The sequence below is a fragment of the Meriones unguiculatus genome, chromosome 9 (genome assembly GCF_030254825.1).
Source record: "Meriones unguiculatus strain TT.TT164.6M chromosome 9, Bangor_MerUng_6.1, whole genome shotgun sequence".
NCBI lineage: Eukaryota > Metazoa > Chordata > Mammalia > Rodentia > Muridae > Meriones > Meriones unguiculatus.
Genome location: NC_083357.1, coordinates 104,806,873 through 104,829,673, shown reverse-complemented (window position 1 = coordinate 104,829,673; position 22,801 = coordinate 104,806,873). Strand labels below are relative to the sequence as shown.

The 22,801-nt window shown below is 35.3% G+C and overlaps 1 pseudogene; it reads right to left on the bottom strand.

Moving 5' to 3' along the window:
• Positions 1 to 15,464: 15,464 nt before the first annotated feature.
• LOC132656720 (small nucleolar RNA SNORA17) lies at positions 15,465 to 15,590 on the bottom strand (annotated as a pseudogene).
• Positions 15,591 to 22,801: the final 7,211 nt, after the last annotated feature.

Genomic DNA, 22,801 nt, shown 5'->3' with positions numbered 1-22,801 from the left:
GTAAAAAAATGAAGAGCGAACAACATAGGAAAATCTGAGATCAGGGTTTCATGGGCTATAATGAAATTTAGAAATTACACACATAGAATAACATTGACAATTACGTGTGCATATGAGTTAAAATAAATACCTGAGTGAATAGTCCTTGAAATAAGGTAAAAATATCTTCATGTCAATAAGAAAACTAATGTTAAGTGCTAGTTGAAAATACAACACAGATTATGAAAATTGAAGTCTTAAGCAGTGTATAGGAGTCTGGAGTTCATACTTTAGTTTGAGGTTCTTAAATGCTTCTACCAACCTATTGACCAGAAGTAGGGAAGAAAGAAGGTTATTATGAAAAGGGGATTGTAGAACTTTTCAGAAGTAGCTCCTTGGAACAAGTCTACTCTTATTTGTCCGGATACCTGCCGTCAGGTCCAAATGCCAACACCAAACAACAACACTAATCATCATGGTTCAGGAAAAACAGCAAGACTCCAGAGAATCTGAATAAGTCAGACAATGCAATAAGACCCCACCGGATTGCCCTGAGAAGTTCCCTGGAGTGCTCTCTCTTTCAAGTAATGTGTGGAAGAAGGAAGGCCAGTGAATGGATATCCATCCAAAAAAGTATTCTCTCACCATCCATGGGCTTCTATATGTGTCCTCATCTGAGTCCAGCCAAGGTTATTTTCAGCTGGCCAAATCAAGACCCTCACATGAATCAGCTCTCAGTAGCAAAACATCACATCCCCTCTCACAAGACAGCTTTTAGCAAAACATCACATGCCACAACTGAGTCTTCTAAGCAACCAGAAATTTCCACTTCAAGCCTATCCTGCACACATTGTAAAATCCAAAAGATTATATAATTTATTAACCAACACAAATTTATATATATATATATATATTTATATATATATGTAATATATATATATATTAGTATGTCTGTGACAAACAGTATTATTCACATACTTGTGAAGGAGTTTTCAGTATCATCCTTGATGACAAATAAAGAACAATATTTAATTGAATAGACTTAGATTCTAACATAAATATTCTTGTCATTACTAGAAGTTTATTACTCCAAAATTAATGAATCAAGTCATGATGTCTCTGAATAAACATCAAAATAGTGAAGTGAAAATTTTGTCAATTTTATTTATTTATTTATTTATTTTTATTTTAGGTGTTTGGTTTATGTCCTGGATAAACATTGTGACTAAAATAACTTAGGAATGAAAAGGCTTACACTTTTTGTTTGTGCTTGCCAGGCCACAGAGGAAGACAATGCAACCAATCTTGATGAGATCTGATAAGCTAGCGTCAGAGAGAAGAGGAAGAAGAGTTTTCAACCAAGTAACACACAGCCATCACACCTTACTAAGAATTAGAAAGTGGAACAGAGACCAAGGAACAAAATACCCACCCAACAAAGACAAAATTAGATATCAGCATCTAGAAGTACAACCATGACAAACCCAGATACCGGGATGCCAGCATAAAGTCAAATCAGTAACAGTCTAAGCTACTTTACCTGCTACAGCAGGTTGTGAACATAGCTGAAGCACAAGGAAAAGAACTTAAAATATCCTTTAACAGATATATATATATATATATATTGTAACTTTTTGTTTGTTTCTTTTTAAGAACATACTGTATGGACTTGCTTCTTAGAAACATCTTCATTGTGCCTCATAAGTTTGGATATTATGTGTATTCATTTTTACTCAACTTTAGAGAAGATTTAATTTGTTCCTTTTTTAAATTTAATTTTATTTCTTTATTTACTTTGTATTCCCCCATAAACCCCTCCTTCCTCCCCTCCCAGCCTCACCCTCCCTTCCCCTTCTTCAAGCATGCCCCTCCCCAAGTCCACTGATAGGGAAGTCCTCCTCTCCTTCCTTCTGATCTTAGTCTATCAGATCACATCAGAAGTGGCTGCATTGTCATCTTCTGTGGCCTGGTAAGGCTGCTCCCCCTCAGGAGGAGGTGATCGAAGAGCAGGCCAATCAGATTTTGTCAGAGGCAGTCCCTTTTCCCATTACTATGTAACCCACTTGGACACTAAACTGCCATGGGCTACATCTGTGCAGGGGTTCAAGGTTATCTCCATGTCTGGTACTTGGTTGGAGTATGAGTCTCTGGGAAGACCCCTGTGTTCAAATTTTCTAGTTCTGTTGCTCTCCTTGTGGGGTTCCTGTCCTCTCCAGATCTTACTATTTCTGTCTTGACACTTTTTTTTTTTCCATTCAAAAGTGAGTTCCTTAGGTCCCATTGGTTCCTAAGGATTCTATTGTTAATATGCAGTTTTAACCCATGGTACTCAATTTCAGAGAAAGTCACATGAGGTACAAAGAAGGTTTATTCTTTTTCATCTGGGTAAAATGTTCTGTAAACATCTATTAGGTTTATTTGTTTATAATATCAGTTTGCTCCAGCATTTCTGTTTCTTTCTTGTCTAAATGATCTTCCTATTTGTGAGAATAGGGTACTGAACTTCTCCCAATATCACTGTGCAAGGGTCAATATGTGATTTAACTATAGTACAGTTTTTTGTTTTTGTTTTTTTTTATGAACTTGGTTGTCCTTACGTTTGGTGAATAGATGTTAAGAATTGGAATGTCCTCTTAGTTGACTTTTACTTTGATGAGAATGAGGTATCATTCTCAATCTCTTCTGATTAAACAGGGCTGAAGCCTATTTTGTCAAACATTAAAATAGCTACACAAGCTTATTTCTTAAGTTCATTTAAGTGGTATACCTTTTCCTTCCTTTTACCCTGAGCTTATGTGTATTCTTAATATTAAGATATGTTTATTGGATTCAACATGAGGATGGATCTTATTTCCACATCCACTCTGTTAGATTTTGTCTATTGTCAAATTGAGACCATTGATGTTGAGAGATAGCAATGAGTAGTGTTCGGTGATTCCTGGTAGTTTGTACATGTCTAACACAGCTACTTGAATATATAATAGCTACCTTTTAAATGTAAAGACAGTGAGTTCATGTTCTGTGGTACAATGATCCACATTCATTTTTGTTACTCAGTTTTCATCAAACTATTTTAAAAATAATATCCAATGGAAGATTTATCAGAAGTTAAAAGTCTATGTGTATAAATTTTACATGGGCATTTCTTTGTTTTTGGTTTTTTTTTTTTTTTTCATAAGAGATGTGTGGTTTCCCTATGAGTTTATGTGGGCTCTAAGTGAAGACTTCTTCTTCTTTATTTTTTTTAAGTATATCAATTCATAGTTCTACAAGTGTCTCTCTCTCTCACACACACACAAAATGAAGTGATCAACTGCCTTTGCTGACACGGTCTTAAAAAATATTTACTCCCATTTCTGTCACATTTTTTTAGTTAAAGTAACTTAAACTCCCATGTTGATGAAGCATTAGAAAGGCAAATTTAAAAAGTATTTGAGGGCCAAACTATATTTTTGTATCCCTCTACTATAAATATGACTTTTACTATAAAACTTGTTAATTTATCAATCTACATTCCCTTACTTATAATATGCAATCGTTTCCCTCAAATCATATAAAATCTCATTTTGTTATGGTGCAAGTATGAAGTCCAAAACTCTCTTTCTAACTTAGAGCCAAATATTCAAATACGGCATTTGAATATTTGAATAAGTATGGTATATTTATATATGGTATAAAACTATACTTTAAGTTTTATTTTGTTTGATTTTAATCATTCTTATTATTAAGAAGACTTTTGAACTGAGAGGATCAGTTATTATGTTCCATCCCTAACACTGTGTTGCGTGAAAACTATGTAATGTCATGATACACACTTCCAGTAAAATGTAGAAGATAGAAAGACACAACAGCGAGAATCCACTATGCATCTGAAATCCAGGTACTCATAGGCTCAGTGTTGTTTGTGTGTTTGCTTCTTTTCACTTTTTGCTTAATTAAGGCTTAGGTTTTCTTCATAAGTAAATCACAGATTAGGAAAGGATCTTTACCAACAGTATATCAGACAGAAGACTAATATCCAGCATATATAAAGAACTCAAGAAGTGAAACAGCAACAAATCAAGTTATCCAATTAAAAAATGGGGTGCAAAGCTAAATAGAGAATTCTCAATAGAGGAATATCGAATGGCAGAGAAACACTTTAATGAAATGTTCAAAGTCCTTAGATATCAGGGAAATGCAAATCAAAACGACCCTAAGATTTCACCTTACACCCATCAGAATGGCTAAGATCAAAAACTCAAGTGACAACACATGCTGGAGAGGTTGTGAAGAAAGGGGAACCCTACTCCTCTGTTGGTGGGAATGTAAAATTGCACAACCACTCTGGAAATCAATCTGGCACTTCCTCAGACAACTAGGAATAGTACTTCTTCAAGATCCAGCTATACCACTCCTAGGCATATATCCAAAAGATTCTCAAGTACACAATAAAGACATTAGCTCAACCATGTCTGTAGCAGCCTTATTTGTAATAGCCAGAAGTTGGAAACAGCCCAGATGTCCCACAACGGAGGAATAGATATAGAAATTGTGGTACAATGAAATATTACTCAGCAATAAAAAACAAGGAAATCATGAAATTTGCAGGCAAATGGTGGGATCTGGAAAAGATCATCCTGAGTGAGCTATCCCAGAAGCAGAAAGACACAAACGGTATATACTCACTCATATAGACATATAATATATGATAAACATACTAAAATCTGTACACCTAAAGAAACTAATCAAGAGGGAGGACTCTTGCTGAAATGCTCAATCCCTATCCAGAAAGACAAAGAGGATGGACATCAGAAGAAGAAGAAAAGAGGGATCAAGTCAGGAGCTTGACACAGAGGACTTCTGAAAGGCTCTGCCCTGCAGACAATCAAAGCAGATCCTGAGACTTATGGCCAATCTTTGGGCAGAAAGCAGGGAATCTTATGAAAGAAGTGGGAAACAGTAAGATCTGGAGAGGACAGGAACTCCGCAAGGAGAGCAACAGAACCAAAAATTCTGAGCATGGGGTTCTTTCTTGAGACTGATACTCCAACCAAGGAACATGCATGAAGATAACTTACGACCCCTGCACAGATGTAGCCCATGGCAGTTCAGTGTCCAAGTGGGTTCCATAGTAATGGGAACAGGGACTGCTTCTGACATGAACTGATTGTCCTGCTCTTTAATCATCTCCCCCTGATGGGGGAGCAGCCTTACCAGGCCACAGAAGATGACAATGCAGCCACTTCTGATGAGACCTAATTAACTAGGATCAGAAGGAAAGAAAAGAAGACCTCCCCTATCAGTGGACTTGGGGACGTTCATGTGAGCAGAGGGGGGAGGAAGGGAGCAATTGGGATGGGAGGAGGGAAGGAAACACAGTGGGGATACAAAGTGAATAAAGTGTAAATAATGAATAATTATATAAAAAAAGAATTTTTATTTCATCCTGTACCTGATATTTTTCATAATTAAATTAGGCTTGATACTAGTCAATGTTTTTATCATGCTGCTGGCCTGCATCAAAATTTCAGGTTACAAAGATTCCCTATTTATCATTGTTCCTTTGAAGACCAAACTATAGATTCTTCCATGAAGGAAAAAAAAAAGGTGAAGAATCAATCTCAGAAAAATGGGTAAGAAACTTTGGGCAACTGTGTAACACTGGTAGTGAGAACAGTGATCTCCCCAGTGAGAGCAGTAGTCTTCCCTGTGAGATCAGTAGTCTTCCCAGTGAGAGCAGTAGTCCTCCCAAGGAAAGAGTCCACCAAGCAGTTTTCAAGTACCAAATAATCATCCCAAAAACCTACACACAAGTAACATTAGAGGGACTCAGTAAGTTACATTTAGTAATGTAGATGTATGTAGTAAGTATATATATGTAAAATAAATTTAAAAGAGATCAGGAATTTTTGAGGAAAGTAGGGATAGATATAGGGGAAGGTTTAAGAGAAGGAAAGGGAAGGAAAAATGTAATTAAATTACAATAAAATTGGAAATATGTGTTTCAAAGCATAGCATTACAATATAGTTGGCTGCTACAAAAAAATTCTCCCCTAAGTCTTTGAAAGTCTGTTTAAATTCCTATGGTTTAAAGGAAATGATGTTAAAAGCACATTATTAAAGCCCATTGACAAACTCACTTGTATGTATATCTATGAGGCACTTATTCCAGTCTTTCTGAAATTCGCTGAGGATTTTACACCTCCACTCTGGCTATGATCTGTCAATTGAGAGCTTTCTTACTTTGAGATGCTTTGTTGGGTGAAAACTTATGCAGAGCCTTTATTGCTGTTGTTTTGTTTTAAATATCAACCAAAATTCCATTTCTGTGCAGAAGAATAACTCATTCTTCAGTGTATCTCTCACTATGTTTGTTTTGTTGTAAAAAAATATATATTTGTATAGTACTAGCAACATTATTCCAAGAATTTTTGTATCTAAGATCCTTGGGCTATTAAATACATTTTCTTTTCGCCATGTTAGGAAATATAACAGTTTGATGACATTTTCTGATCTACTGTGGATCACTTTTCCATTCTATCCTAATAACATTTCTTAGTGTTCTTTACTCCTTTACTGACAATAGCCTCAAAGCACTCTAACTCCTGCCTCTAATCAGAGTCCTCCTTGCTTCCATTAGCAGACTTCTCACTCTCCGTTAAGTTTCCTTGGAACACTTGGTTAGAGACATGAAAAAAAGGACGTTTTCTGTATCATTGACATAGGATCCACTTTCTGCCAGTGGAACTAGGTGGAAACATAGGTCTGAGTTTCTTCTTGTCTTCCATTTTCTACCTCGTTAAAGAAAAATTCATATGTCATATTAACTATATTCAGAATGATTTAATGCAAAATAAAAAGAATCTACATTTCAAAATTCCATTATAGAGAAGGAAGGAAACAATTATTGTATATGGATTTTTGTGGTGTATTTGAGCTATTCTCTGATTCAATATTGGATTTATAACAACTACACTCACTTAGAGGTGACAATAAGTCTTATGGGAAGATTAATCTCTTTACCTTTATATTTCACTAATATTAATTATTTAAAATATTTTTTGAATAATCCTATGTATCTTCCAATATTTTTAGAGTAATCTTAGGTTTACATTCATAAAATAATGTTGGCGTTACAGTTTGAAAAATTTTAAAAACAAGGGAGTTTGACCATCAATTAAATTGAAAAAAGAAAACCCTCCTTTTGGAAAAAAATATTTTAGGATTACTAAATAACAAGACTAAAATTTATAATATGTCCTTTAATGTTAGCTTGTTGTGTCTGTTTTACTAAAGAGAGAAAGAAAGGCATTAAGTTGTGATGGTGAGGAATCTGGTAGAATATGATAGATGAGAATATTTTGTATGGAACAAAACTATTTCCAACAAGAAGAGGAAGAAAAGAAGGTAAAGGAGACAATGCAATGCATTGTCCATTTGGGGATTCTACTTCATATTTCTTAAATTCAGCATGTCAAAGATGACATCAGTAGCTATTACCTTTTTGCAAGGTGTGAACTCAATGTATTATCTCTATTAGTGACATGTTTCTTCAACTCTTCCCTATGCCATTTCCTTCATTTCAATGCAGAATTTAATGTCAGAAGCCCATAGTGCTATGTAACATCATCGTGTTCCTTTTTATTAAATATACGTGCTTATTTTCTTCTTCTCTATTATGAAGTGTATTATATTTATGATAATGTGTACCTTATTACTAGTAAAACCAGAGAAATGATGTTTTACAATACTTTAAAATTTATTCTCTCATATATTAATCTTGACTGTAGTGGCCTGTCCCTCCTCTCCTCCCAGTCACTTTCTACCACTATTCTTTTCCTGCCTATTGATTCCTCCTTCTTTTCCTTTCAGAAAAGGACAGTCCTTCTGGGGAAATATGCCAAACATGGCTTAAAATGTGAAAATAAGTCTCAGCACCTCCCCTCTTATAAGGCCAAGGCAACCCAGTAGGAGGAAATGCTCCTAAAGGCGGGCAAGAGTCAGAGACAGCACATGTGCCCACTGTTAGAACTCCCAAAAGAAGATTAAGCTCCACAACTATAACAATATGCAGGGCCAAGGTCAGACCTATGCAGGCTCTGCGACTGTCAATTTAGATTTTGTGATGCCCTACAAGACCAAGTTTGTTGATCCTGTGCTTTTTCCTGTGGAGTCCTTGATTCCTCTGCCTCCTACAATCCTTCCTCCACATCTTCTGCAAGATTCCCCAAGCTCCACCTAATGTTGGCTGTGGGTTTCTGTATCTGTTTCCGTCAGTGGCTGGATGAAGCCTCTCTGATAATGATCATGCTAGGCTATAAGTATAGCATAATATCATTAGAAAACATGTCATTGGCTTATTTTTGGCCAGTCTTTTTAGTTTTATTTTTTTTTTTTATCCTTAGTTTCTGTACTAGCCAACCTTTGCAGGCTGTGTCAGGATGGGCTCCCTCTTGGCATGGGTCTCAAGCTGAACCAGTCAATGTTTGGCTATTCACACAATTTCTAGGCTGCCTTTACCAGAGCAGATCTTGCAAGCAGGACGAATTGTAGGTTGAAGGCTTTATGGCTAGTTTGGTATTCCCATCCCTGAAAGTCTTGCTTGGTTGCAGGAGATGGCTGGTAGAGGTTCCACATACCCCATTACTAGGAGTCCTAGCTAGGGTCAGCCTTGTATTTTATTGGGAGTTTTCATTGCACTCGGTTTTTACCTAGACCCCTTGAGAAGTCTCATAATACCAGTTGTCTGTCACAGTGCTCTCTCCCTCTGTCTTTCTCACACTTGATCCCTCATATTCCTGTCCCCAACTCCAGTCCAACCCCAAGGTCTATTCTTTTTCCTTTCTCAAGGAATTTCATGAATCCTCACCATTTAGCCCTCCTTGTTATTTAGTGTTTCTGGGTCTGTTGATTGCAGTATGACTATCCATTACTTTACAGTTAATATTTACTTATATGTGAATACATACCATGCTTGTTTTTTTTGCTGTTTATTTATTTATTTTTTTAGGTTACCTCACTAAGGATGATTTTTCTAGTTCCATTTACTTGTCTGAAATTTCATATTATTATTATTTTTTAACGAGATGAGTAAATACTCCATTGTCTAAACATATGACATTTTCTTTATCTGTTCTTTGGTTTAGGGACATCTAGATTATTTTTAATTTCTGGCTATTATGAACAAAACTGCTATGAACATAGTTGAACAAGTATTCTTGTGGTAGAAAAGAATGTCCATTGGGTATATGTTCAACAGTGGAAACAGCTGAGTCTTGAGGTAGGTTAAGTACAAATTCTCTGATACATTGCCATATTGATTCCGATATTAATTTCCAAAATGGTTGTACAAGTTTGCATTCCCACCGGCAATAGAGGAATGCACTTGTTTTATATCCTAGTCAGCATGGACTGTTACTTCTGTCTTTGATCTTAGACATTCTGACAGATGTAAGGTGGAATTTCAGAGTCATTATGATTTGCATTTTCCTGATGTTCAACATGTCATTAAATGTTTCTCAGGCATTTGAGATTCCTGTGTTGAGAATTTTGTTTAGCTCCTACCACATTTTTCATTGGATTATTTGTTTTGGTGATGTTTAGTCTTTTGAGTTCTTTATCTATTTTGGAAATCAGCTCTCTGTCAGATTTGAAGTTAGGAAAAATATTTTCCTGTTCTGATTCTACAGTTTTGTCCTATTGATGATATCCTTTGCCTTACATAAGCTTTCCAGATTCATGAAGTCCCGTTTATTTTATCAAACTTAGTGCTTGAACTATTGGTTTTCTGTAAATGAAGTTGTCTCCTGTGTCAACGCATTCAAGGCAATTCCCCACTTTCTCTTCTAACTGTTTCTCTTGTATCTGGCTCTTGTTGAGGTCTTTGACCCACTAGAACTGTTTTGTACAGGGTAATAGATAAGGATCTATTTGCAGTCTTCTTCATGCTGACCATCATATTAGTTCATCGTGATCTGTTGAAGATGCTTACTTTTTGTAATAAAATAATTCTGGAATTTATTTGAAAAATCAGATATCCATAGCTGTGTGAATTGATGTCTGGGTCTTTGATTTGATTCCACTGATCAACCTGTCTGATTTTATGCCAATACCATGCAGTTTTTATTGCTATTGCTCTGTAGTACAGCTTGAAATCAGAGGTGGTGATACTTCCAGAAGTTTTTTTTTTTTTTGCACAGGATTGTCTTTATTTTCCTGTGGGTTTTTTTTCCTTATTATTCTTTCAAGTTCTGTAAAGAATTGTGATGGAATTTTGATGGGGATCACATTGAATCTGTAGATCACTTTTGCTAAGATGACCTTTTCTACCATGTTAGTCCTACCAATTCATGAACATGGGAGATTTTTTTTTCTTTAAAGCCTTGAAGTTCTTGTTCTACATGTCTTTCACTTGGTTGGCCATAGTTATCTTAAGATCTGTTATTGTTTTTAAGATTACTGGAAAATTGTTTCCCTAGTTTCTTTCTCAGCCCTTTTGTTGCTTGTATATAGGAAGGCTATTCATCTTTTGGGGTGTGGGCAGGAGGGTTAATCTTGTATCTAAACATTTTTTTAAGGTGTTTATCAGTTGTTTTAGTAGCATGATAGAATTTTTGGGTTATTTTTAAATGTATATTATTATATCATCTATAAATAGAAATGCTTGGACTTCTAACATTGCAATTTATTTTCCCATGATCTCCTTTAGTTTTCTTACTGCTCTAGCTAGAACTTGAAATAATATACTGAGTAGATATGGAGAGAATAGACACCCTTGTCTTGTCCCTGATTTTAGTGGAATTGCTTTGATTTTTCTCACTGTTTAAGTTGGCTTTGGCTATGGGCTTGCTGTAACTACCTTTATTGTATTTATATCCTTAATCACTCTGATTTTTATTATGTTGGATTTTTGTCAAGGGCTTTTTCAAATCTTGGTTTTTCGTTGTTGTTTTATTTTCCTTTCTTTCAGTTTGTTTGTGGGAGGAATTACATTGATAAATTTTGGTAAGTTGAACCATCATTACATTTTTGGGATGAATCCTACTTGATTATGTTGGATTATATCTTTGATGTGTTCTTGGATTTGGTTTGTAAGGACTTTATTGGGGATTTTTGTATCAATATTTCCATGGAAAATGGGTCTGTTATTGTCTTTCTTTGCTAAGCATTTGTGTTTTGGATATATGGTGACTGTGGCTTCATAAAATAAATTTTGCATTATTCCTTCTGTTTCTATATTGTGGGAATATTTGAGGAGTATTCATATTAGGTGTTATTTGAAAGTCTGGTGAATCTATCTGGCCCTTAGTATTTTGTTTGTTTGTTTGGTTTGGTTTTGGCTTTTTGTTTGTTTTTTGGTTTGTTTGCTTTGGTTTTGGTTGGGAGATTTTATTACTTTTTTAATCATTTATTACAACTTATTCAATTTGGATCCCAGCTGTGGCCTCCTCCCTCATCTCCCAATCCCACCCTCCCTTCCTCTTCTTCCCCTATGCCTCTTCCCTATTTCACTAGTAGCAGAGGACTTCCTTGTCTATCTGACCCTAGCTTATCAAGTCTCATCAAGACTAGACTTTATTGTCTTCCTCTGTGGCCTGGCAAGGTCACACCACCACCACCACCCCCAAGGGCAGGTGATCAGAGAGCCTGCCACTGAGTTCATGCCAGAGAAAGCTCCTGCATTTTTACTAAGGTCCCCACTTGAAGACCAAGTCTATGAGCTACATTTGAGCTGGGGTTTTAGGTCCTCCCATACATTGTCATTGGTTGAGGTATCATTCTCCTCAGGGCCCCAGGACTTTTTTTTTTTCTTTCTTTCTCTGTTGGTTGGTCTCATTTGGGGCTCCTGTCTCCTCCAGGTCTTTCTCTCTATTCTTTCTTTCTTTATATTTTTTAGTTTGATTTATTTATAGTTTTATTTAAATTTTTATCTGATCTTGATTTAACTTTGGTAAGTATTATCTATAAAAAAATTGTCCATTTCTTTCAGCTGTTCAAATTTTGTGAACCACTGGTTTTTGAAGTATGGCCAAATGTTTCTTTTAATTTCCTCTTTACCTGTTGTTATATCCCCAATTTTTATTCTGATTTTGTTAATTTGGATATTCTCTCTCTGCCTTTTAGTTTGGATATGGGTTTTGCCTATCTTGGTTTTCTTGTTGAACCAACTCTTTGCTTTTTTATTCCCTTGTATTGTTTTTTTCTTTTTACTTTTTCTTTCTTCAATTTTTTTTTTTGTTGTTGTTGATTTTAGCGCTCAATTTGGTTATTTCCTACAATCCATTCCTCTTGGATTTTCTACAGTCCAATCCTCTCCCTTTTCCTCCTGAATTTCTTTAAAGGATTTGTTTATGACCTATTTCAGGGCATAACCTTCATAAAATAGGTTTCAAGGTAATTTTATTGTACTTCAGCTGTGTTGAAATATCCATGGCTTGATACAGCAGGTTTGCTGAGCTCTGCTGGTACCATATTGCCCAGGTATTTGCTGACTGTATTCTTATGCTGGCCTCTAAGCATCTGAGTTTTGAGTAATTAGAGATTTAGGTGATTATTTCTGAGTTTATCTTTCTTAGAGAGGTGTTTTGTCTCCTGGTTTTCATTTCCTTTCTCATCTCACCTTCTGGCCTGAATATCTTGCCATTCTGGTGACTGGCAAGTCTGCAGGTCCAGTATTGGTTATCTCTGTTGGGATTTTGCCATCAGGCATCGCCTCTCCAATTTGGGTATCAGCCGTTGCCTCTGGGGTAACTGGAGCTGGTGTGGTCTCTGTGTTTCCTGGTACCAGTGAAGCCTCCAGTAGAGGAAGGAACTTATTGGATTCTTTATACTAAAGTCTCTAGGGTTACAGGTACAGGTGTGTCCTCTGGAAGATTAGGGCTTATCGGTATCAGTGTGTCTTCTAGTAAAGCAGAGGGATTCTACCAGAGTTGTGGGCCTGGTATGCACATATTTTCTTAAAGAAATTTTAGAGGGAAATTTTATCTGTACAGAATAAATGAACACATAATACAGAATTCCAGTGTTCTTTTAAGCTCTGTACCTAGTACCTTCTCACAAAATTGATGTTTGTCTCTGTGATATATTTGCAACAACTAATTAATCTTCAGCGTTCATTGACCAAGATAACTGAAAGTTTACTTTAGAATTCATTCAGTGTTCTTCATTGTTCATATTTTGGCAAATTTATAATAACAGTGTAGACATTATATATCATACTGACTTTTTTATTGTCTTTTAAATCCACTGCAGATGTACTTAGCTACCTCTGTAAATCATTAACTATTTTTCTTTGTCTAAATTTTTTTGTCTGTTTAAAAATTGCCATTAAGTTATACTTGTACAGTATGTAATCTTTTCAGACAGTCTTTACTCATTTTGCCATATGCATTTAAGACTCATTCACATCTTTTTTTTTTTTTGGCTTGAAAAAGCATTTCTTTAAAGATCTAAACAGAATTATACTCTATGGTTGTAACACAATTTGCATACACATTCATCTTTTGAAGAACATCTTGCTTGCTTACACGTTTTCATAATTTTGAAAAATGCTGCTTTAAACGTCTGTGTTCACTTCTCTTTTTTTGACTATATATTCCTTTCTTTTGTGTATCTTTTGTCTATTTTTAAATTTTTATCATCTATCCATTAACTCTTTATCCCCAATATTAGTTTTTTACATTCAAATGCTTTATCAGTTTTCACTTTTGGTAAGTCCCTTTATTAAAATACCTCCCACCAACACTGATAGTATGATTTTAGAATCTGAACTGTATCAGTACCTAAAAATTCACTGGTCATATTGTATATTGTTCATGGTAACTATGTTGGTGGTCACTTCTTTCTGTTTTTATTCTTTCTTGTCACGTGACAGTTTATTGAAAGGAAATCTTGTTTCATCCAGGACTTCACTCCTCATGAAGGTAGCTGTGATAAAAATGGATTTTCCTCATGACAACACATAGTAAACAATCCCTACTGGAAATCAAAAACTCATCAGAGTATACCAATTGTCATGGTGGAAGATACTCTGAAAAAAAAAAATCATAAAAGCTATGCAGTGATTTTCTTCTCAGCATTGCATTTGGCAATATGTATAGTTTTAAATACATATATCTAATAATTATATATATTCTGATTAGCTACTTTTAAAACTTTTTATTGGTCCTTTGTGAATTTCAAATCATGTACCCAGATTGCACAACATCTCTCCTCCCATAGTACCCACCTTCCATACTTGCAAACCAACAGAAAGAAAAATAAAATCTCGTTTGGAAACGGTAGTGTGACACAGAGTGTCCCACAGTATGCCCTTTTGTCTCCATCTCTTTGCATGCCAATGTTCACTGCAATGAATCCTTGGTGTAGTGTGAGCCCTCTGGCTTCTGCTACTCTATTAATCCTGGGACGTCACTAGGACTTCTCCTGGATATCATCTTATTGCCCTGTGTCATATAGATCCTGGAGTTTTGCCCCTCAAGCAGTTCGCTGATGTGGTAGATGATAGGGTAAACCAATTCAACACTCTGGATCTGAAGCTGAGAGGTACCTGGCCGTCCTGCTCTCACGCTCTTGGGGCCAGCTCACCAGAAATGCCTGTAATTGGGTCCAGCTTTACCTTGTTGTCCAGGTGCGGTGCAAATCCCTCTCTACCAAGTGTGTCAGCTAGGGAGGGGCAGCGACACTCTCCTTCTGCAAGTGCCACATGCGAGATGAGCGGCAGGGCTTGCTCTCATGCTCATACCCTCAGGCTGGTTCACCTACAACTTCCACAATATTTGAATATGCTATCCCTGAGCAATGCAACTGGCTAGGGGCAGGGGCAGCTCTCCCACACTCCTGATCCCAGGACCAGATCTCCCAAGAAGCCCACGCAAATGGTGGAGTCAGTTCTGCACAGCCCTCAGACTTTAACGTGTTCCCAGGTGCCAGCCCAGACCAGGGATATTTGCCTCTTCTTTGGTGGTGACAGACGCCTGCGGCTGCAGCACCATGAAGCCAGATGTAGCTCCGGTGGAAGTACAGATCAGGACCCTACCATGGTCCCAGTGACATCAATGGTTATTCACATTAAGCTGATCTTCATTACCCTCGAGTTTCCAGTTACTCTCCATTGTACCTATACCCTTCTATTTTCTTTCTCTTCTATATCTCCACCACTTACTTGCTCCTCTTAGTGATACCTGGGTTTCTGAATATCTGGATCATCTCAGGAATGGTCTCAGGAGTGCTATGCCTTGCTCACTCATGATGACACCGATCAAGGGTCATCTGAGGAATGGTCTTCTCCCCCAGGCCTACATGGCACTGGACTGGTGGGCAACTCAGGCTAGCTCTCTCAGAGCCCCGTGGAGATAGTCGAGCTTGAGTGGCTCCATGGGAGGGTCACCGTCCTGAACTCACTAAGGCCTGTGTCCTCCATTTCAGGTGGAGTTCTTCTAGTGTCTGGCTCACTCCCAGTGGTCACCAGACTGGTGAGTATCTCAGCCTAGCCTTTTCCAGGGAATGTAAATCTACTGATCATTCACAGGTCTGATCATTGGGCACGGACATAGCCTCCTTCTTCTCTGTCTTCTACTAAAGTACCCATGTGACATAACAGTCACACCTGCAATGCCTCTAGTGGCAATTGGTAGTCACTTATGAAATATGGGGGCATCAACATCCTAACATATTTCCTTACGACAGATGTCCATGAGTTCCATGATCAAAGACAATTAGAAGAAAGAGCAAAATATTTGCTAGTCCACACTTGCTGTGAATTGACAAGATATTCATGTGGAACACGGAGTTTAGGTTTGTAGGGAAGAAACAGCACAGTGACATCTCTATCAAGGAACTTCTCATTAACATTATCATTGTTAAATATGTTAGGGAATTTAACTGTCACTTGTAAGCATGCTATGAACATTAATATACTCCAATGACAGCATATAAAAATATCTTCATCACTTATAGCTGGATGCAGAACAGATCTTGACAGTCAAGTTCAAGATTAAATTATAAGGTCACATCACTATAAAGCTATTGACTAAACAATGTTAGTAAGCCTTTTGTTTTCAAATGGGGATATGATTGAATTATAGAGTATTCTTGTGTCATTGCTATATTAGGTGCCTACACCTGAGGAGATTAACCTTTAAAACACCTCTGAAATCTCTAGACCCAGAGAAAAGTGCTTCAATCTTAGTTATCTTTTACCTCAAATATAATTCTGACAGTTAGCTTCCATCAAAATATAAACTAAACATTCTCACTATTGATTAACCAGTTGCCTTTCCTGAAGCTTGCCTGAAACTTTAAGAATGAGTAAAAGGAAACACCTTGAGCATTCTAGGATGGACAACATCAGAAATGTGAATTTGTATGCTGTGAGCAGCCCTTTATCAATGGGAAAGGAATTCACTGAGGAATGTCGACCCCCTAGCCATCTGTGGAAATTGAATAGCCTTTCTGAATTTCCTTCTACATTCACCCCTTCTTAAAATGAAAAAGATAATTAAATCACTTTCTACTTTCCGTTTTTATTCTCCAATCCCTCCCATGAGCCACCCCATTGCTTTCTTTCAAATACATCTCCCTTTAAAAATATGGTACTTTTATTTTCCAGAACTGTACATAGGAACACTATGTCCACATCATTACTGCTGGGCAAGCTTCCAGATGGAAAGAGCTATGTCACCTTGGCAAGACAGTTATGAAGACTCTGTAATGTAAGAATTTTCAATGTAAAACACATTTGTATAAGATTTCACTAATTATGAGTTTCTGAAACTACAAGAAATGAACCAATTACACACATTAGAAAACATTTTAAGGTTTACTGAATCAATTAATAGGTTATTTACTTTCAAGAAAATAATTTAGAAGAGGGAGAAAACAGGAAACAGGACAGGAGCCTATCACAGAGGGACTCTGAAAGACTCTACCCAGCAGTGTATCAAAACATATGCTGAGACTCATATCTAAACTTTAGCACAGTGCAGGGAATATTGTGAAAGAAGGGGGAGATAGAAAGACTGGGAGAGGACAGGAGCTCCACAAGGAGAGCAACAGAACCAAAAATTCTGGGCACAGGGGTCATTTCTGAGACAGATACTCTAAGGACCATGCATGGAGATAACCTAGAACCCCTGCACAGATGTAGCCCATGGCAGCTCATTGTGGGTATCCTAGTAGGGGAACAGGGGCTGTCTCTGACATGAACTCAGTGGCTGCTTATTTGATCATGTCCCCTTAGAGGGGAGCAGCCTTACCAGGCCACAGAGGAGGAAACTGCAGCCAGTCCTGATGAGATCTGATAGGCTAGGGTCAGAGGGAAGGGGAAGAGGACCACCTCTATCAGTGGACTAGGGGAGGGGCAAGGAAGGCGAAAAGGAGGGAGGGTGGGGTTGAGAGGGAGGAAGGAAGGGGCTACAGCTGGGATACAAAGTGAATAAATTGTAATAAATTGTAATAAAGTATGCCTTATTAGTACATCTCTGAAGGATAAAATTGTTTATTCATTTTCTAATAGATTGAATATAAATCAAGTGTTTTCGTTGGATTAGATTGGGAGATAAACATTATTTTTCATAATAAGGTATGTTTTGTTTTGAACGAATATTTAACCTAACATAGTAAAAATATTATTCTGATATTGTGAAGCTAACGGACAAATTATTATACAATGATCAACAAAACCTATAATGTTAAGACAAAAATGTAAATTACCAAAGAAAATAGTATGACACGTTTCCAAAATTTATCATTTTAGGGTATGTTCTTAAAGTAATAATGTTTTCTTACTAAGAATTACATAATGGAAAATACTGTAGTATTCAGTAAATTGAAAAGAAAGGTTTATTGTACAATAATTCTAATAATAGACTATTAATTTTACTTCATATTTTTCTTCTACTATTTAATTACATAAGACATATTTGACAATTATAAATAAGACATAAATCATTTGGAAGATTAAAAAAAGTAGTGTTAAGGGAATAGTTCAGCAGAGAAGAACACTTGGTACTCCTGAAGAGGACCTGGGTTTGGTTCCCATCAGCCATATTATGCTGCTCACAAACAAATGTAACTCAAGTTCCAGAGGAACTTCTACCTTATTTCTGTGGTAATACGCATGCACTTTATATACTTACAGAGATTCAGGCATGAGCACATATATTGAAATTAAGAAAAAAACCTGAAATATACAATATCCATTTATTTTTTGCATAATGGTTCATATATGAAAATATCTACAAATAAAGAATATTACAACAAAACCCAAAATTTACTAGGATCTAATTTTAAATTTATAAAATTCTGCAATATACTTTGAGTCAGACCTATATATGTGTGATACATAAAGGCACTTGAATAATAAATTTTTGAGTACTGGAGTTATATATAAGTTATGAATACATAATATAGGATGCACATTAATTTAGGCAATATACTGCCATAGCAGTATATTGAAAATGAAAGTACTGTGACACTATTTTTTCTGTAAGGATGCATAGAAGAGTAATGTTTTTTTTTTTTATCATCCTATGTAAAGGTAAAATATACAATATGAACATTTTGAGTCCTATATATGACTCAATATATATATATATATATATGTGTGTGTGTGTGTGTGTGTGTGTGTGTATTGTTTTAAAGCCAGAACCAATTGAAAAATAGCCTGAACTGGCAAGTACAACAAAAGCTGTATAGTTCTCTGGGCTCAAGAGAATACTATCATTTACATAATATGGGGTTTAGTCAATGGCAGGAATCATTTTAATCTCAGAAACTATCATGGAAAATAAGGTAAGGGAAGAGAAAACAGAAAAGAAAAGCATCTATAAAATAGATTATGCATTGGTCATGGGAATTTCAATTACTGGGAAACTGTCTTGCATAATAGCATTGGAATCAATAAACCTGAATGCATAGTCTTGGGAGGAATATTGGATGATTTTCAAGCACTATTTGTTATAAAACAGCAGCAACAATGTAAGAGCAGAAATGCCTATTAAGAACCCTGCTGAGCAAAACATTTCACTGTCAAATGCCCGCAATATGGCCAACTGTGGCATTTATAATATTCTCAGCTTATACAAATGTGCCAGTATATTTTATTATAAAATAAGTAAACTAACACAAACTTTCTTTTATTACATTTCCCGTTTTTTTTTTTTTTTTCAGAAAGGTCTCCATGTGTATGTATATGAAAATAAACAGAACTCTGTAATTTTCATTCAACATGGTAATTTACTATAAAATATGATGAACTCACTACAATTGCCCTGATAACAAAACTCATAACTATGGATTGCTTGCACTGAATGATTTTCACATTGCACATTCTACCTTTACATTGGATACTCAAAGAAAACATTACTCTTATATGCCCCCTTACAGGAAAAAAAAAATCAGTGTTATATTACTTACATTTTCAAGATGCTAATATAACAGAACTTTTGCCAAATTAATTTGTACCCTGTATTATGTATTCATAACTCATATGTAACTCCAGAACTCACAGACATTACTTATGCAGGCTACTTTATGTATAATTATCACCATTTACCATTACCCTAAATAAATTTAAACACATATTTTATAAAAAACTACAAAACGACTTACTTTGGAAACAAGGTAAAACACTAAGCTGCCCTGGGACAATTTTGGTCAATTTCCTGTAGTTAGGTCATTATTCACCATCATTCACCAGTGTAAATGTACAATATTGAAGTATTTCTTTATTCACATATAAAAAATAATAGGGGTTTTATCGCTTGAAAATAATGGATTAAACCAGAAATCATCAAGTTAATGGTATGTTATATTTAGAAAACCAAAGAAGACATCCTTTTTTTTCGCATGTATAATCTAGATTTTTAAAAAGACAAGAAAAAATAAAGGGTGATATTTGGGGAAAGAGAGAGACCTATGTGAGTGAAAAGAGAGGGAGACTAAAGATGAGAGGCGAATATGATTGAAGAACAGCATATATATGAGTGATCATGTCATGATAAAATCCATTAAACAATACTATATGTATAGATAAAAATTTCTAAAATTCAGTATAACATAAATGTTTGAACTAAAATAGTTTTAGAAAAAATAAAGGTTTAAGTAATTTCAAAAAACAATGCAAAATTCTAATTAATATAATGTTTACATTTAAATTTTATAGAAGCATTAAATCTTATGAACAATGAAATTGTTGTTATTATGTAATGCAATTGACAGTCTTATACTACTTAACATAAATTTTATTAGGATGAGATTTTATAAAATAATGTGTTAAGATATAGTTACAATTTTGGTCTTAATAAGATAGTAATTTAACCTACTATATTAAACTTCTATTAAAGTCTAATACTCTACTTAAAATAACATAACTGGTTATATTTTAAGTCTCTCAAAAACATAATCAATTATACCCTTGATAAAGTTTTCCTTTGTTAGAATTTTAATAGCATAATAGCTTCTTTATATTTACTTTTTTTGATTTGTCAAGTGTTTTATTATTATTAACAAAACTCACACAGGTAACTTTGAGCTATTTATACAATATAAGAAAAATCAATAGAATGCTCTGGCTGGAGTGTGATGACGATATGAAAAAAAGGCTACTTAACTCATGCGTTTTACAGTTAAACGCTTAGGCGCTACCATATGGGAGTTGCAGAACTGTGACTCTGTGCTCAGCTCAAGCGCATCTTCAGTGACTGTGACAGCTGTGAACAGAGACCAGCACAGGACTTCATGCGGTGGTTTAAATATGATGGACAGCACTGTTGCCTGATATAGTTTGGTTGAACAACTTCTGAAATAGCTTTTAACAAAAGAGGTTCCAACCTTTCCTTGGCAGTGTTGTTGCTGTCCTCAAAAAACTGAGTGTATGTTTAAAGTATGTAAAATTTCCTCTGTAAAATGGCATTATCTCCAGTTTCAGCTAATTGTAAGTGATTTTTAAGCATCTTTGACCACCTGGGCAATCAAAACACTCATTTACTCTTAATATAGTTAGTATTTCATTAAATCATCAAATTTTGTCCTTTAATTTTACTATGCTAAATTTGGTATTCTTTGTGACATTTTTTTCTGTATATAATTTTCTTCCATTACAGCTTGTTAGACCTGCTACTTTTAAAGAAAAATTTAAAATTAATCAAGTATAATAAATACAAATATTTTGGAAAAGGAAAAAGTTTCCTGTTTGGATAATTGTGGATTTTTGCCATTTTTAAAAACGAGGTGATGATTTTGTTGGTCTCCTTGTGGAGCTTCTGTCCCCTCCACATTTCTCTATTCCCCCCCCAAAAAAAAATTAGGTGATGAGTCTAAAATTGCTATTACAATGCTATTTAAGGAGAAACTATTATGGTTAAGGCATACTAAGGCAAATAAACATTTTATCTTTCTCACTCATTCAAAAATGCCAATTCTTCATAACTGTTTACAGGGTCTTAACATTACTCAGTGGCAGAGTAAGAGACTGGCATTTTGGTATAATATTATATTAGTTAATCTGAGCTAGTGACTTTAGTAGACATGATGATTAAACAATTAAAATTCTACCCTGGCTTCTCAATTTTCTTAATTTCCAGCTTGTTCATTTCTAATATTACAATTGCTTTGAGAGAAGGTATCTTTAGATGAAGCATTTTTAAATACAATAGTTCTGAAAAAAAAATGTCAGTTTCAAAAGATTAAATTTTGCTTTTTTTGGCAATTTCAAAGGTTATATTTTGCTGTGGTAAAGCCATCTTCCCTGATCCATACTTACTCAGTAAGGAAAGGATTGTAACGGACAGAAGAACCGTGGCCAAATCACCTCCTCTTTCGTCAGTGATTAAAAATCAAAGTTACCCACAACCAGTTAAGTAAGCAAGCCTTGAATTCTTGAACAGACATAAAATAACAAAGAAACTGCCTATTACTAACAGTCTCATGAACCAACTCTTGCTTGATTTGGTCTTCTTTGGCTTGTATGCATTTGCCCACTTTGAGAACTCCCATGTTTTCTAAAAGTACCCTTAACATTCTATAAGGCAAGAAAAGAAAAGACAAAAGTAGCTAAAGAAAATGAATTCAATTATTTGGGCTAACATATTCAGAGCATTTTAAAGACAATTTCAAGAAAAATTAAAAATGCAGAATTTAAATGGATCATTATGGATTATAAAGCAAGTCTTTTTGTTATTTAATGTAAACTATTGATCAATTATTTCAATAAATTTATCTTAGTGTGAATGATAGATATTCAAAAAAATCAAAAACATTTTGAAACAAATTGAAGCAGTTTTAGCCACCAATAATACATGATAAAAAGGTATGTTTTTTTGAGTACATATTTTCATACTCATAGATGATTTTTATCAGTAAAAGCTAGAGAAGGTGAAAAATTATTTCAGATTAAATATGTTTAAAATATTTAAAGTAATATTTCTCCTGGCTCCAAAAGCTATAAACCACTGATTCTATATAAGTAAATGTACCTTTTCTTCACTTTAAATGAGCTTTTGGTAATTGGTTCTGTTTCTTTGGACTGCCCCAACACAAATTCCCATGTATTCAAATCAGAGAACTACTAAAAAGGAGTCAGAAATGTATATGCATTAAAAACAAGTTATAAATGACAGGTCCATAATACTTCTGTAACCATATGAAACTTAATGTAACAAAATACAACTGATCTATGATAAAATACTCTTAATTTTCTAGGAGAATTTACTGGAGCTACAAAAGTTGTCTTTACAATGCATCCAGTCCTGGTGAGACCTGGTGAGCTATGGTCAGATGGAAGTGGAGGAGAACTTCCCCTATTAGTGGACTTGGAGAGGGGCATGCAAGGAGATGAGGG